This window comes from Macrotis lagotis, chromosome 6, assembly GCF_037893015.1.
Source record: "Macrotis lagotis isolate mMagLag1 chromosome 6, bilby.v1.9.chrom.fasta, whole genome shotgun sequence".
In the NCBI taxonomy this organism is placed as follows: Eukaryota; Metazoa; Chordata; class Mammalia; order Peramelemorphia; family Peramelidae; genus Macrotis; species Macrotis lagotis.
In genome coordinates, this window is record NC_133663.1 from 227,282,548 (window position 1) to 227,298,520 (window position 15,973).

Here is a 15,973-nt window from a genome sequence, read left to right on the forward strand (position 1 = left end):
AACTTGCCTCTTCTTAACTTCAGCTATCTGCTTTCTTTTATTCTTTCAACTCAATCAAACCACTTTGAAGTTCCATTACAGATCTGCCACTCTGATTTTCCATTCTTCCTGTCCATCTCTTTGAAGGGTGTCCACTGGAATCACTGTTCTGCCATGAACACATTTTCATCTTTGACCACTTGTTCCTTCCATCTTCTACCATTCCCTGAATCCTTACTTCCTCTTAATAACATTGCATCCCTGACCACCTTCTCCACAATCAGTAGCTATATTTTCACTTCTTACTATGCTTCCAGATTCTTTTATCATTTTGCAACCCAAAATTTATTAGTCTCTGATATTAGGGCTTGCTGAGTTTTTTTCAGGGATTCTCATCCACCTTTGGTGTCTGCCTGATTCAGTCAATTCTCACCTGTGGCTCCAAGAAGCTGCTGCTTGTGCATCACTTTGGCTGATGATCCAAACCAAGTTGAGGGTAATGGACAGATCTCAAACCTGTTGATGAGTTAGGAGGCTGTCTTCTCCAAGCAGGTGAAGCAGAATGAGTAGATGAGAACAATTTATTCCAATGGCTATGAAGACTGATGAAACAGACACTGAAGTGCTTAGAACTTGGTCAAACAAAGAGGAGTAAAAGTCTCCCACTGCTTTCCAAGCAGTCTTAGCACTGGACTATGATGACTTAGGAAGAGAGTAAGATTTATTGATAATTTTATGCAACTCTCTCTCACTTAAATCCATTCTTAAATCCAATTCACTAGGGATGTCATTGGTCCTTTTTGAAATTAAAGGACAAACAAGCATTGTATAAATATAAATTTATTTATCTTGAGCATGATATTTAAATGTATAATATTTAAACAATGATATAATTAGATATCACATCTCACATGATATAGAATTATATTATTTATTAGTCAATCCATATTCCAGAAGCTGTTCTCTACTAGCAGGTCATTCTTTCTAATTTATGAATTCAATGTCTGATTTTTTCCTCTACTCTAACTCCTTTTCCCATTCTAGAGGATGTTACAAATATTTTAATGTTCCCTCAAATACCTCAACTCCATGATGCTTATTACTTGCAGCTCCCAACTTAACACCTAAATTCTCAACTTATTGCCAGCTAGCTAATTCACTTTAGTTTAGCTGCACACAGAGAATCCCTTGATCTTGCTTTCACTCGTATTTCATTTCCATGCTCTTGAACTCTGAAGCTCCTTTAGCTAATCATAATATTCTATCATTCCATATTTCTCAATACCTTACAACCCCTAAGACTGCCTTTATCCTTACCATGACCTCCAAATCCTTCAAGCCTTCAGTATTTTCCCTTGCCATCAGCCCTGCTCTGGTTATGTGCTCCTTTCTTTCCATTGTTAACCTTTTGAAGAGCATTCTCTTATTGACTCTCAGACATCTCAAACTGGATGTCCAGTAGACCACTTAAACTCAGTTTGTCTAAAATATTTTCCCCTTCTCTATTACAATGTAGAGGGGGTAACAACATCCTCCTAGATCCTCAGGTTTATGATTTGTGGCTCACCCTGTTATCTACAGCTCCCCTTCATTTCTATGTTTTATCTTTTACCAAAGTCTCTGAATTTCACATCTCTCAAATATGCCCCCTTCTCTCCTCTGACACCAACACCCCTCTAGCACTGGCCTTCATCATCTCCAACCTGCATTATTGCAACAGCCAAATTTCTTCCCAATTTAATTCATCCTCCATTCAGACAGTGAAGTGATTTTCCTGAATTGCAAATTAATTTTTTTTGGGGGGCGTGGGGTTTGCAAGACAGTGTTTTTTTTTTTAAAGGTTTGCCCAAGGTCACGCAGGTAAGTAATTATTTGGTGTCTGAGGTTAGATTTGAACTCCGGTTCTCCTGAATTCAGGGCCAATGCTCTATCCACTGTGCTACCTATCTGCCTATAGAATTGCAAATTCAATTCCTACATTATTACCTTATTATTATCAGGCCTCAAGTTTGATGAGGACCTTAGATCCTGAGTGTTTTGCTGCACTTTTGATGAACTCAAGCAATATTCATCAAATGATATAGGTATGTTGGTAAATGTTTAACAACTGGGTTTACACTTGTAAATTAAATATGTATTGCTAACACTCTTACATTTCTCTAGACAAAACAATAAATTGTGTCATAAATTTTTGCAGATTTCTGAGATATAAATCTCACACTTAAAATTCAGCAATTGTTCTCTCAGAATGTTACTGAGCACATATGGAATTACTCAATGAGAAACTGTCCTCTGCCAATTCAGGCCTTCACCTCTCAAATTTACATACTTCTTTAGGGTAGTGGTATCAAAATCAAATAGAAATGAGGGCCACTAAACTATATGTAAAGATCCTTGTGAGTCACACATTGACTTAGAAAGCCACACATATTTATATATTTTATTACCATAGTAATATACCAAAATCAGAAAGGAACCATAATTTAATCTCTACTTAGAATGTTGTGGACCCTACAATGACCTGTGGGCCATATTTTCAATTCCTTTGGTCTAGAGCACTGATGAACTAAGTGACTTGACCATTATAAGGATTCCTACAATGAATTTATCCCAGCTTATTTACCATTTAGCTCAAATATTTATGAGATTATACTTTTATGAACCGTATTATAAAGTGAGGCACAATACAGACTCATTGTATGGTCCTAATTTAGCTCTTTAAATTTTTTTTAAATTACATCCTATATCTAACATTGGCAGAAAGAAAGGGAACAAATAATTCAGAATGTCTAACTCTAAAAGTGATGTTCTAAGAAGATCTTGCCAGCCAAAATAGGGACCAATCAGGACAACAGCTTGTGTGTCTTTTCCTGCTGTCTGCTTCATTGCAAATGCAATCTTGAGCAAAGGAACCAACGATGTTTAAACTTTATCCCAGGGAAATTCACACACATCTTCGTCCTGCATATTTTTATCACCCACTCACTACAACTAGTGGTTCAATTTGCTGTGATTCCATAAATGTCATAAGGGAAAATGTATGAAATCTGTATATATAGATCATCTAGATAGGCAATATAGGCCTGTGACATCTATACTTCTTTTCCATTTTGTATCTAGGAAATTCCCTTGATCTATATTAAACATTGTAAGAGAAAAGCATCTGATCTGTTTATATCTAATAGCCTGACTTGGGTAAATCATCCCTGTTTGTTTTTGGTGTATTTGTTCCAGGTAGCAATCCTTTTTATCTCTTGGAGACAAGGGAGAAGCATCTATCATATTGAACAAATCTATTTCAAAACTCCTCTTCATATCAGTATTCCTTTTAATTTCTATGCTGCAGTCTTTGCATATTTATTTGGGAAAGCATGTTATCAGAGTAATGTAGGACCAAAACGAAACAAGTGCAGCTAAGATGGGGCAGTGATAGACTGCTGAATCTGGAATCAGGAAGACTCATCTTCATAAGTTTAAATCTTATCTTAGACACTTGCTAGCTGTGTGGCCTTGAGCACATCATTTAATCCATTGCCTCAGTTTCCTCATCTACAAAATGAGCAGAGGACATAGCAATTCACTTTAGAATCTTTCCATGAAAACCCCAAATGGAGTCATGAAGAGTTGAACATGACTGAAATAACTGAAAGACAACAACAACAAAGAAAAATCTTATTTTAAAGTCAAATTTTTATGTCAAAGCTAATCTGAGCTAGGCAGGAGTTTGGGCCTGTCAGTCTGATTTGGTCAGATGTCTGAAAACTAAAACTTTACAGACAAAAGAATGTACATCAGCTAATGACTGCTCTGTTGGTTTTCATTAATTATATTTTCATCTGTCAATGTTTCTCCACCTCAATTAAACAAGTTGACTGTTCCCTATCATAACTAGCATTCTTTAATTGAATGTCCTCATTTCATCAGTTCAGTCCAGGTAGCTTCCCACCCCAGGTGAGCCAGGTCTTTGCTGCCCCCTGCTGGTTTCTGGTAATTGTGGGACTTAAGGGACCAACCTCTATTCTTTCTCTACCCCATTTATTACCTACCATTAATGGTAATACTAACAATAAAAACTTATATAATTTAAAGTTATATGTATTATTTAGCATTTTCAAAAGAAAAGAGAAACTTTCTTCATAACAAATCCCACTGAAGTAGCTAATGCAAGGATCACATTCCTCTTTTATAGATGAGGAAATTGGGACTCAGAGATAAAAAGTGTCTTATCCAGAATCACACATAATAAATATTGAAGATAAGATTCAAACTCTGACCTTTTGACTCTAATCCCACCATTCTTTCTGCAATGCCAACAATTAACCCCATGAAACCTATCTTCCTAGCTCAAAATATGGTTGTTCTCTCCTATCATCTCTCTCTCTCTCTCTCTCTCTCTCTCTCTCTCTATCTCTCTCTCTATCTATCTTCTATCTGTCCATCCTTCCATCCCATCTCTCTCTCTCTCTCTGTCTTCTTTCATATTTCTATCACTTTATCTACATGCTCATCTTTCTATTTCTATGAATTAATTTCTCTCTTTCCTTCAACTTTGTCTACTTTGATTTGTCTTTTTTCTCCTTTCTTTCTTTTTCTGTCCTTCTTTGCTGTTCATCTTTCTTCCATCACTTATAGTCTAGGTAGTTTTTCCTTGAAGGGGGCCTATGAATTTCTAATCAAGAAACACCTCCTTCCAACCCACCCCCCAAACTGAAGACACTTCACTTCCAATTATCACTACCACTACTAGAATCCTTAGTCACCTTATTATTTTACTGTCTGTCTTCATGGGAATTTTTGTGTATGTGCTAGGGATATTGATCATGGTCTTCGCACACCACACACTACTTCTTTAGTCCCAACAAGTCAAGCATGCTTTCATTCTTTCTGTTCCTCCCTCTCTGTCTCTGTCTCTGTCTTTTGGTCTCACTCCCCCCCCCCCCCCCGTCATCTTGACTTAATACACTATACTTCTCTTTCTCCATACTTACAATTCTCTCACTACTATAATTTTCTCTCTAAAAACCTGTTAATATGCCCTAGGTTCTACCATTCTATCTCATGTAAACCTGAATAATATCAGGATGTCCAGATACTTCTTAAATAAGGGAAATGTATAAATAGTAAATGTTACTAATGTGTACCTAGGGTGGCTAAGGGGCTAGAGTTTCAGGTCTGGAATCATGAGAACCTGAGTTCAGATGGGCAAGTCATTTAATCTCATTTACTTCAGATTTCCCCATCTGTAAAATGAGCTGGAGAAGGATGGCAAACCCAAATTAGTCATGAAGAGTCATACACGACTGAAATGGATTAGAAACAACTGTCCACTTCATTGTTCTCTACACATTACTCTTTCCATTATATCACAATGTTTTTTTAAACTTCATATCATGTGCAATATAATCAATCAATCAATAAATCAATTAGCAAGCACCACCTAGGTGTCAAGAATTCCTGTAGATACCAAGGTAAAAATAAAAAAAAAACAAGTCAGGGTAGATGCTACATAGACATATGCTATATAAATATCCAAAATATAATCAAAAGAGTTATAAATTAATTTTGAGCAGAGAAGGCATTAACAGCCCATGGGATTTAGGGAAAGATTTCACATTGAGCCTTGAAGAAAATTTTAGTTGGTAAACTGTATCCAACTTTGTGATATTCCATTTGGAGTTTTCTTGGCAAAGATATTAGAATGGTTTGATATTTCCTTCTCCAGCTCATTTTACAGATTAAGAAACTGAGGCAAATGTGATTTAGTGATTTGTTGAGAGTCACATAGCTAGAAAGTGTCTGAGGTCACATTTGAATTCAGGACAATGAGTCTTCTTGACTCCAGAACTGGCACTTTATCCACTTGCTACCTAACTTCCCTGTGTCATCAAGCTGAAAACCAATGACTATTAAAAGTGAAGAGGAGAAGAGAAAGATTCTGAGATTGGGGGGTGAAGGTTAAGTGGAGATTAACCTGTACAAAGGTACTGTCATACAAGATGGAAACACCAATAAAGAAGAATTTACTAGCAAACTGACATTGATGTCCAAAAAGTAGATGGATTTTAACAGAGTATTAGTCCTCCAAAACTTTCCTGTCATGTCAAAATGCAAGTAAACAACTAGGAATATTATAGGAACATCATTATACTATAAATTGGATAACTGCACAATGATGCACATTGATGAGAAATAAAGAAAAAAAAGTATTTATTTAATAAAATCTGTCACATTCAAAGTTTATTTCATGCAGCTTTCCAACTAATTCCTCTCTGTTTCTTTTTAGTATCAGAATGACAAGCACTGTACCAACCTCTAGTTTGCTTCCAGGTGTTCATGTTCAGAACAAGTTTCCAAATATCTAAATATTATCAAAAAAGAATAATTTCATAAAAAGGGAGTAGAGTTTTTTTTTTGAAAATCAATTTTATGCCTACAATTAGAAATGTACTTACTGGGGACAGCTAGGTGATGCAGTGGATAGAGCACCAGCCCTGCAGTCAGGAGGACCTGAGTTCAAATCTGGTCTCAGACACTTAATAAGTACCTAGTTGTGTGACCTTGGGCAAGTCATTTAGCCCCATTGCATTAAATAAATAAAAATATTTAAAAAAAAGAAATGTACTTACTATTGAAATTGATTTAATCTGATTTATCTAATTTTGTTATATATATCAAGGGATGACTTAGGAGGGGAATGAAGGAAGGGGAAATCTGTGTCTGGGAGACAATAGAGTATTTGTTTTATGGTAAACAGAATACTAAACATGTCTGAAATGTAAAGGGAATATAAGAATTTCCTTTACCTTCAAGGAACTTATCATTTGTTACTTGGTGGACTAAATCTATTGCTCCAAAATAGACATAGGAAAAACTAAAATTTTGTGAAAAGCAAAGTATCACCTGCTTGAAATTCCTTTGGAAATGACCTCTGGTTTTTCCAAGATTGCATAACCTCATTCCAAGACAAGATTTATACTTATAAATGTGTAAATTATATATATATATATATATATATATATATATATATATATATATATATCCCTAATATCCCAGTAAATACAAAAATCATCTTAGTGTATATATGGAAAATATTGAACAACAAAACATTCAAACATCAAGAAAACATAGAGTTAAGAGAAATTTTAAATGATAGTTCAACCTTCCCACAATACAGGGGGTTCACTCTACTATTTCCTATTTTCTATTTCTCATTCTAATAAGACTAAGGACCTTGGTTCAAATTCCACCCATCTCTAGGGCAAATCACTAACCCTAACCCTAACCCTAACCCTAATCCTTAGCCTATAAAATGAGATAATGAGACTAAATTAGTTATTAGGTCTCTTTAAGCTCTAGGTAATCATCCAATGATTCAACTTTTACATAAGTGATTTCAGTTATAAATGAGAAAATTTCTTCTGGTTTTGGACAACTGCAACTAATTGGAAATTTTTCTTTTGGTTGTGCCAGAGTCTTCCTCCTTTGTAATTTCCTCTCATTGGTTTTAGTTATGATTCTTGGAGCAACACACAATAAAATGTCTAATTCCACTTCTTGGGGGGCAGCTTACTAGCTTTAAATTTATTATCAGATAACAAACTCCTTGATAGTAGGGACTAATTGATTTTTTTTTGTTTTATACACAAATTCTAGCCCATTGCCTTGTTATTCAATTGTGTCTTACTCTTTTTTGGCCCCATTTAAGGTTTTCTTGACAAAGATATTGGAGTGGTTTACCATTTCCTTGTCCATCTCATTTTATAGATGAGGAATTGAGGCAAATGGTGTCAAGTGACTTGCTGAGGGGTCACATAGTAAGAATCTGAGATCAGTTTTGAACTGAGAAAGATGAATCTTCATGACTTCAGGTCTAGTGCTGTCTCCTTTGAAAAACATAAGAGCATTTCAGGGAAGCCTGGAGGGATTTGCATGAACTGATGCTGAGTGAGATGATCAGAAACAGAAAAACACTGTACAGCCTAACAGCAACATGGGAGTGATGTTCAACCTTGAAGCACTCGCTCATTCCATCAGTGCAACAATCAGGAACAATTTTGGGCTGTCTGCAAAGGAGAGTGCCATCTGTATCCAGATAAGGAGCCATGGAGTTTGAACAAAGTTCAAGGACTATTCCCTTTAATTTAGGAAAAAAACCCAGATATCTTATTGTCTGATCTTGTTACCTCTTAGACTTCTCTTCTCTTCTTTAAGGATATGATTTCTCTCTCATCACACCCAATTTGGATCAAGTTACAACATGGAAACAAAGTAAAGACTGACAGAGTGCTTTCTGGGGGGGGGAAGCAAGATAGGGGGGAAAATTGTAAAACTCAAATAATATCTTTAATAAAAATTAATTTAAAAAAAAGAAAGAAAAAAGAAAAGAAAAACATAAGAGCCCAGAATTTGACTTCTGCTTCTGTTAAATTTTCATCAGAAGTAGAACCCTCAGGAGAATGGAAGGCAATCAGATTGTTCCTTAAAATGGGGGGTTTCTGGAGAAACTAATCAATAAAAGTAGGGGGTTGTAGATGTAGAAGGATACTCTAGGGTTAGGAGATCACAGGGAGAAGGCTGTTGAGACATGATTACGAAGTATGCAGAGTTAGAAATAGAACCAGTAGAGTAATTAAGGGAGAAATTGTTTAAAAATCCTGTTCAAAATATATATATATATATGTATATATATATATATATTTATATCCATACATATAAAAATATGATAAATCTATACAATTGCAGGTGTCTACAGATAGATATATATGTATATGCAATCATAGATATACATAGATGTATGTATACATAGATCTAGATGGATGAGTTCTGTAAGATGTACATTCAACTTCTTATCATAATCTCAGTAATAAGTACCTTCATACGATTGATTTTTCCTGTGCATAAATGAAGTCAAATTCTTGGACTGATTATGGATCTTATTTAGAAGACTCTCCAATATTCCAGGGGAATAAGCACAGTAAAATTTACAAACAAGAGCATTTGGGGAACTTTAGTATCCATGAGGTAACCTCTTTGCTATGAACCTCTATGCTGAATCTCCTCTGTGACAGTACTAAGCATCTTTTTGAGAATATACTTCTCTGTTTTGTGCCAGACTTGATATTAAAGATAAAAGGATTTTGAATATGGTTACCTATGTTGTTGTATCTGTTATAGAATCATATCTATAGATAGATATAGATATAGATTAGATATAGATATAGATATAGATATAGATATAGATATAGATATAGGCATAGGCATAGGCATAGGCATAGGCATAGGCATAGGTATAGGTATAGGTATAGGTATAGGCATAGGCATAGGCATAGGCATAGGCATAGGTATAGGTATAGGTATAGGTATAGGTATAGGTATAGGTATAGGTATACATATATATGTATGTGGCTTCAAAACATGTTTTGGAAACAGTCTGCTATAAGATTTTTTTTCTACTGAATTACTGTTTTTACATAGTTAATATATAATAAAATACAATAGATTCTTGTATTCACAGTATCTTTTAACCAATTTTATGATGAGAAAGATGAGATATTTTTGAGAGCTTTCCTAATCCTTTCTAATATCTTCAATCATGTTGGGCATATATATGTACTTATATATTATTTTTCATAAAATTTTATATAGATGGAAAAAGTATATGAATAAATCAGATTGTATTGTTCTATTCATCAAATTATTTTGTAATAATAATGACTGTATATGTATTGGGTTATATGTTAGACCTTTGGTATCTTTTCCTCCTTCAGATACCCTGAAAATTGTTTTCTCTTAAAAAGGTGTCAGCCTCAGCAGAGATCTCTATGTATACTTAATCATACATTTTATTTTTATATTCCTTTTTGTTCAAGAATGATTTCTACTTTCTCTATAAGCATGTCTGAATATAATGCTGGAGCCCAAATATCATGAATCCATTTTTTTTGATTTTCAAAAGTTTGCTATAAAATTTTTATGGTATTTTCAATTTTTCATCCATTTGTTGTCCTTTTCCCAGATTCATACTTAAATGCTCTCAAGATATTTTTAGTTTGATTGCTTGACAAACTTTCTTTAAACCAATTTTCCTCTTCATGACTGCTTTCTCATTTCTGAGTGGATGCTGCTAATAAATGATATTCAACAAGTCTTCTGTAAGATGTTTCAGATGAGTTTATATTCAAAACTGGCATTTCTCTTCTACTTTTCAGATTGACAAATTAATCAAATATTTGTTTATAATGGAGTTTTCAGTTTTTGAGGACTCTCCTTGTTATCTGATTTACAGGGACTAAATTTCTGCCCTAAATCTTTGTATTGGCACTAATGTCCTTTCCTTTATCTAATTTCCATTCAAAGAATCAATAGCTTGATTAAATAGATGAGGCTGCAGTTATTTTTAATTACATATATCTTTTAAAAAGTTCATCCTTATTATTTTGTTAAGTTTAAACTTTAATATATCAAATTTGACTATAAGACAGCTGATTCAGGAATAGATTCCCTCATTTCAGCTAAAATAAAATGCAATCAATTTCATTTTTTTGATGTTTTCAGCATTTGACAAGTTCAGAGTCCTCTGCTTTATTAGGGTAGAATGGAAATACCACTCACTAAAGTGTCACTTTGTTTAAATTCTGCTTCTGATGCCTATTAAATATTAAACCTCGGGCAATTCACTTAACCATAGTTTCTTTACCTTAAAATTAGGTCACTGGATTAGATGACTTCTGATGTTCCTTCCAGCTCTAGGTCTCTGATTCTGGGATATGAGTAATGATTGTATGATCCTTTTTATCAAAAAATATATCCATGATATATAACTATAAAATGTCTGTTCATTCTAGAAATCTTTGGTCTTTCTGATTTCTCATAGCTAAGTCATTTTGGGTCATTTTCCATTAACCTGGTTCAGTTTCAAAATTACTGAATATGAAAGCATCCTATTTGGAGGGTCTTATTTAGTTCTTTATAGAATTTGTCCTACAACAAATGCCAAAACATAAACTCTATTTTTTTGCCAGGCTTGTTTTGATTTTACAAATACTTATTTCAGGAATTAAAGTATAAGATAATAATAATGATAACTATAGCTAATATAGTATATAGGTGTTACTATGTGCTAGTCACTATGTGAAGCACTTTACAATTATCTCACTTGATTCTCATAATATTCCTCTAAGGTAGGTGTTGTTATTACTCTCATTTCACAGAAAACTAAGGCAAAAATCATTTAAATGACTTGCCCAGCGTCACAAGCCTAGAAAGTTCCTGATGCAAAATTTGAAGTTTTATCTACCTGACCATATATTCAGATTTCTATTCCCTGTGTCATCTAACTTCTTTCATATGATAGAGTTTTTCTACCTGGGTATTTAATATCTTTAGTTATCTTGAATGATGATAAGAATCCAGAGAGGTTAAGTTAGAAAGAAAATACAATTCAGATATAGGGGATAACCCAAGTAAAGGCTTGGATACAAATCTTGAATATTGAACTTGGGGAATGATTAGTAATTGAGTTTCTAGTTCTAATTCTAGTTCTCTATTTGGAAACACATTGTTCTTTTAATAGCAATGAGTAATCAGAGGTAGGAATGCTATTTAAAATCACATCGATTTACACTTCAGTTAATCTGTCAAATGGAAATCATATGTTTACCCTGGGTATTTAATATCTTTAGAACAATGTACATTTTTGTCAAGTCATGTAAACAAGTCAACAATTACTTACTAAATACACTTTCCTTGTCTCAGTAACAGTGCTGAACCCTGGGAAGACAAATACAATTGGGGATAAAGGTAATCCCTATAAATTCTTAAAGAGCTTACATCCTTTGTTTCTTTTTTTTTTTTTTTTTGATTCAACAGCAACATATTTATTGGTCAAAAATTCTTGATTGGTTACTTTCTAAGACAGGTAATACCTGGTTTTCATCTGACTGATTTTTTTGAATGATATTCAATTTTATTTTTCCAATTACATATCATGAACATTTTTCCACATTCATCCACTTGCCTACTTATGTTACACAATTTTCTTCCACTCTCCCTTCCCACTCCCTCACCTCAGTGGTGAATAGTCTAGTGAACACTGTACATCTACATTTGTGTTTAACATGGTTACGTATTAGTCATTTTATGTATTAGGAATTAGGACTAAGGAAAAAGAAAGAAAACCATGAGATGGGAAAGAAAAGCATAAGAGAAATTTTTTTAAAAGGGCATATTCAGATTTTGTGGGGGTTGTTTGTTTTGTTTTCATCGGGACTTGGATGGTGGGCATAACAGGTCTCCAAGAGTTGTCCTAGTTCTCTGAGCTGCTGAGAGGAACTGCATCCATCATTGTTGATCAACACACAATGTTGTTGTTAGTATGTACAATATTTTCTTGGTTCTGCTCCCTTCACTTAGTATCAGTTTATGTAATTCTTTCCATACTTCTCTAGAGTCCAACCATTCATGATTTCATATAGAATAACAGTACTCTATAACATTCATATATACCATAACTTGTTCAGCTATTCCCCAATTAATGATTCAATTTCCAATTCTTTGCTACTTTAAAAAGAACTACTACAAATATTTTGGAACCTATGGAATTTTTCCCATTTTTTATGATTTCTTCTAGATATAGGTCTAGTATTGTTATTGTTGTATCAAAGGTATGGTTAGTTTTATTGCTCTTTGGGCATAATTCCATATCAAGGAGCTTACATTCTAAAAGCAAGCCAATATATGCAGTGAAGAAGGTAGCTACGGGAGCATGATGAAGAATGTCTGGAGAGGAATGTAGACAGGACTTTGTTAAAATGAAATATCTGTGAAAAATTGACTAATTATAGCAAGGGGACACAGGAATAGAATGTACTTCCAATGTGAAATAAGGTCAAAGTGCTCTTTCAGGGTCAGGAGGCTATAGAGGGTTGGAGGGCAAAGTCTAGCAAGTTGGGAATGGAGTTTGAAGAGGAATCAAATACACAAATGCACGCATGGTTTCTTATATATAAGAATTCATAAATGTGCATTTCTCTCTCTCTGTCTCTCTGTTTTTCTGTCTGTATCTCTCTCTAGGTTAGACCCTAATATAACCTGACAGCTCTGCTACTGAGAGTTCAAACTGGGTGGAAACAGGAGGACTGAAATACTACGGTTCCTCTTCAAAAAGATAACTTGCTCATGAGTCAGTAATATAATACACAGAACTGATGAAATTCAATATTATCTGGATGTATACAAATCATTGGTTTATTAATGGTTTGACTATTAAAATATTTTTCATAGAAGTAGCATTTATAAAAAGTATGAGTAACAAGTGAAAAAATTCTAGTTCTCTATTTGGAAACACATTGTTCTTTTAATAGCAATGAGTAATCAGAGGTAGGAATGCTATTTAAAATCACATCGATTTACACTTCAGTTAATCTGTCAAATGGAAATCATATGTTTACCCTGGGTAATCAATTCTTGGGATATAGTAAAAAAGAATCAGAATAGATGAATAGTAAATAACAAATAATGGGGATGGTTGGTTTTACTGATAATATAAATTCCCACAAGAACAAAAAAATGCCTTCTCCTTTCAAAAAACCAAACCAAAATTCGCATAGAATTTCTAATCATTTGTTAGAAAATAGATTTCTTAGCCCAACATGGAAAATCTCACTCAAACTGGCTCTCTCTCCAAATTTATTTCATATTATTTCATTTCATACATTTCAAGGTCTAGCCAAACTCAATTACTAATCATTCCCCAAGTTCAATATTCAAGATTTGTATCCAAGCCTTTACTTGGGTTATCCCCTATATCTGAATTGTATTTTCTTTCTAACTTAACCTCTCTGGATTCTTATCATCATTCAAGATAACTAAGGTACCATCTCCTCTAAGCCATCTCTGATCTTTCCTATCCCTAGTTTTTGTTTCTCTGTTCCAGCTCCAATTACTTTCTATTTACTACTCTATAGTCATACTCTTCCAGTAGATTGAACCATCCTTGTGGTCAGGGACTATTTCATTTTTGCCTTTGTATCCCCCATGTCTTGTACATAGTGGGTATTAGAGTTCTATCATCTATATATAATTTGCTAGAATTATTGTATTTGAGGAGTACATAACACTGAAGCATAAGTTGATAGCTATGGATCATAACTATCCTTCTTTTATTCATAAACCCTCCCTCTACATCTTCCACCTCTTCCTCTTTCTTTTCATCTTCTACTTTACTTTCTTCTTGTTCTTGTTCTTCCTTGTTCTCATTGTTGTCCTTTCTTCTTCTTCTTCTTCTTCTTCTTCTTCTTCTTCTTCTTCTTCTGCTTCTTCTTCTTCTTCTTCTTCTTCCTTCTTTTTTCTTTATCATTCATCCTGAATATCTTACAAGACTTTGTCATCTGCTCTGCCATTGCCCCCACTCCCCACCCAAAGTTGGCTTATCTGAGTCAGAAACTATAACTCTATTGTCAGTTAACTTATGTGGCTTGAAATTCTACCCCGGAGCAAAGGTTTATTGGCTAGTGAATGAGGGTAAAAGAACTCTATATAGGAGAATAACCAGATAACCCAGATTATGCTTTACAACTATTCATCTCAGAAATCTTGGGTCCTTTTGATATCTGCCTCCCATTCTTTTACTGCCCATTATTTCATTTCTTCTTCTTCTTTTAGAAATATATCACTTATACTATTGCTTCTGCAAAGGGCATGACAAAGGAATGTCCTATCACTGTACTCACTATTCTTATAATTACCCAGATATTTTTCTTTCTCTCTCTTACCACTTAAAAATAAGCTCCTTAAGGAAAGGAACGATATCATTTTTTCTTTTGTATCCTAGCATAGTGCCTCGTCCATAGTAGACTTTTACATAAATAGTTTTTCATTTATTTATCAACACCATTATTATCATCATTTTCATCACCACCATCATCATTATTATTATCTTCACTGAAATTTTTACAACACTAACTTTTACAAGGCATTTTAGGAACATAAACTCATGCTATAGGTGTCTGATTGTCCAATAAATCATATTTGCTAAAGGAAGAAAGTCTGTTTCACTACTGTTATGATTTGGTTTGAATTTTATTGCCAAGATGATGCAAACTGCCTAACCATGAACTCAGAGCAGTCCAGATGTAGGGTGAGATTATAGTGACCTTTCTGGGGCTGAGGGTCAGAAATGCTATACTAAAAATATACTCTAATACATATTCAACTCTAAATTTAATAAATAATTTGGGAAAAATTTCTCTAATGACTCAATGTTCTTGATTCATGAGATAGAGCAATATAGGTTTGTGCTAGTTTTACCTTGAGTTCTTAGGAAACACCCCTAAATTCAAAACCAATCATTAAGAATTTATAAGTGATTCATATTTTTCTCTTTATGCCCATTAATATCAGTTTAAACATACATACATACATATATATATATATATGTATGTGTATGTATACATACCCTACAAACATGGGGCAGAACACACCATTTTTAAAAGTTGCCATAAGGTCTGCCTGTGCTACAAATAATCTACTCCCTTCTCTTCTTGATTCATCATAATTCCGAAAATTCACAATTTGACTCATTCTTTTAGCTAACAGACAGGATAAAGCACCAAATTTATTAGAACACATGCTATTTTAAACTGGTGATCTATGGTATCATTATACTGAATATTCATTTTTTTCAAACATTATCAGTGAGAACATCTCAATTAAATTTAGGACTCTAATCCAATTTCTGAATAGGTATATGACTTGATCAGTAAAAATAGTGCACCAAAATTCTTATACATATGTCATTTCTGGTCTTCACAAATTTTCTGCTGCCTTCCTTGAATCACTTAAATAATTGAAGAACAAGAAAAATTAAAATCAAGGTAACCTTTAATAACTTACAAGTAATTTCTTGATCCTAATTCCCCACTTTACCATGTCTATCTGAATTTGATGAACCTAAATGATTGTCATCTTCTAACATACTATTTTCTAGTATCCCTAT

At 33.8% G+C, this 15,973-nt stretch overlaps 1 protein-coding gene across 3 annotated transcripts in view; it reads right to left on the reverse strand.

The window, feature by feature from the left end:
* Positions 1 to 15,973, reverse strand: part of GLRA2 (glycine receptor alpha 2) — a 272,444-nt gene that overhangs the window by 128,721 nt on the left and 127,750 nt on the right. The gene's annotated exons all lie outside the window — the stretch shown is intronic.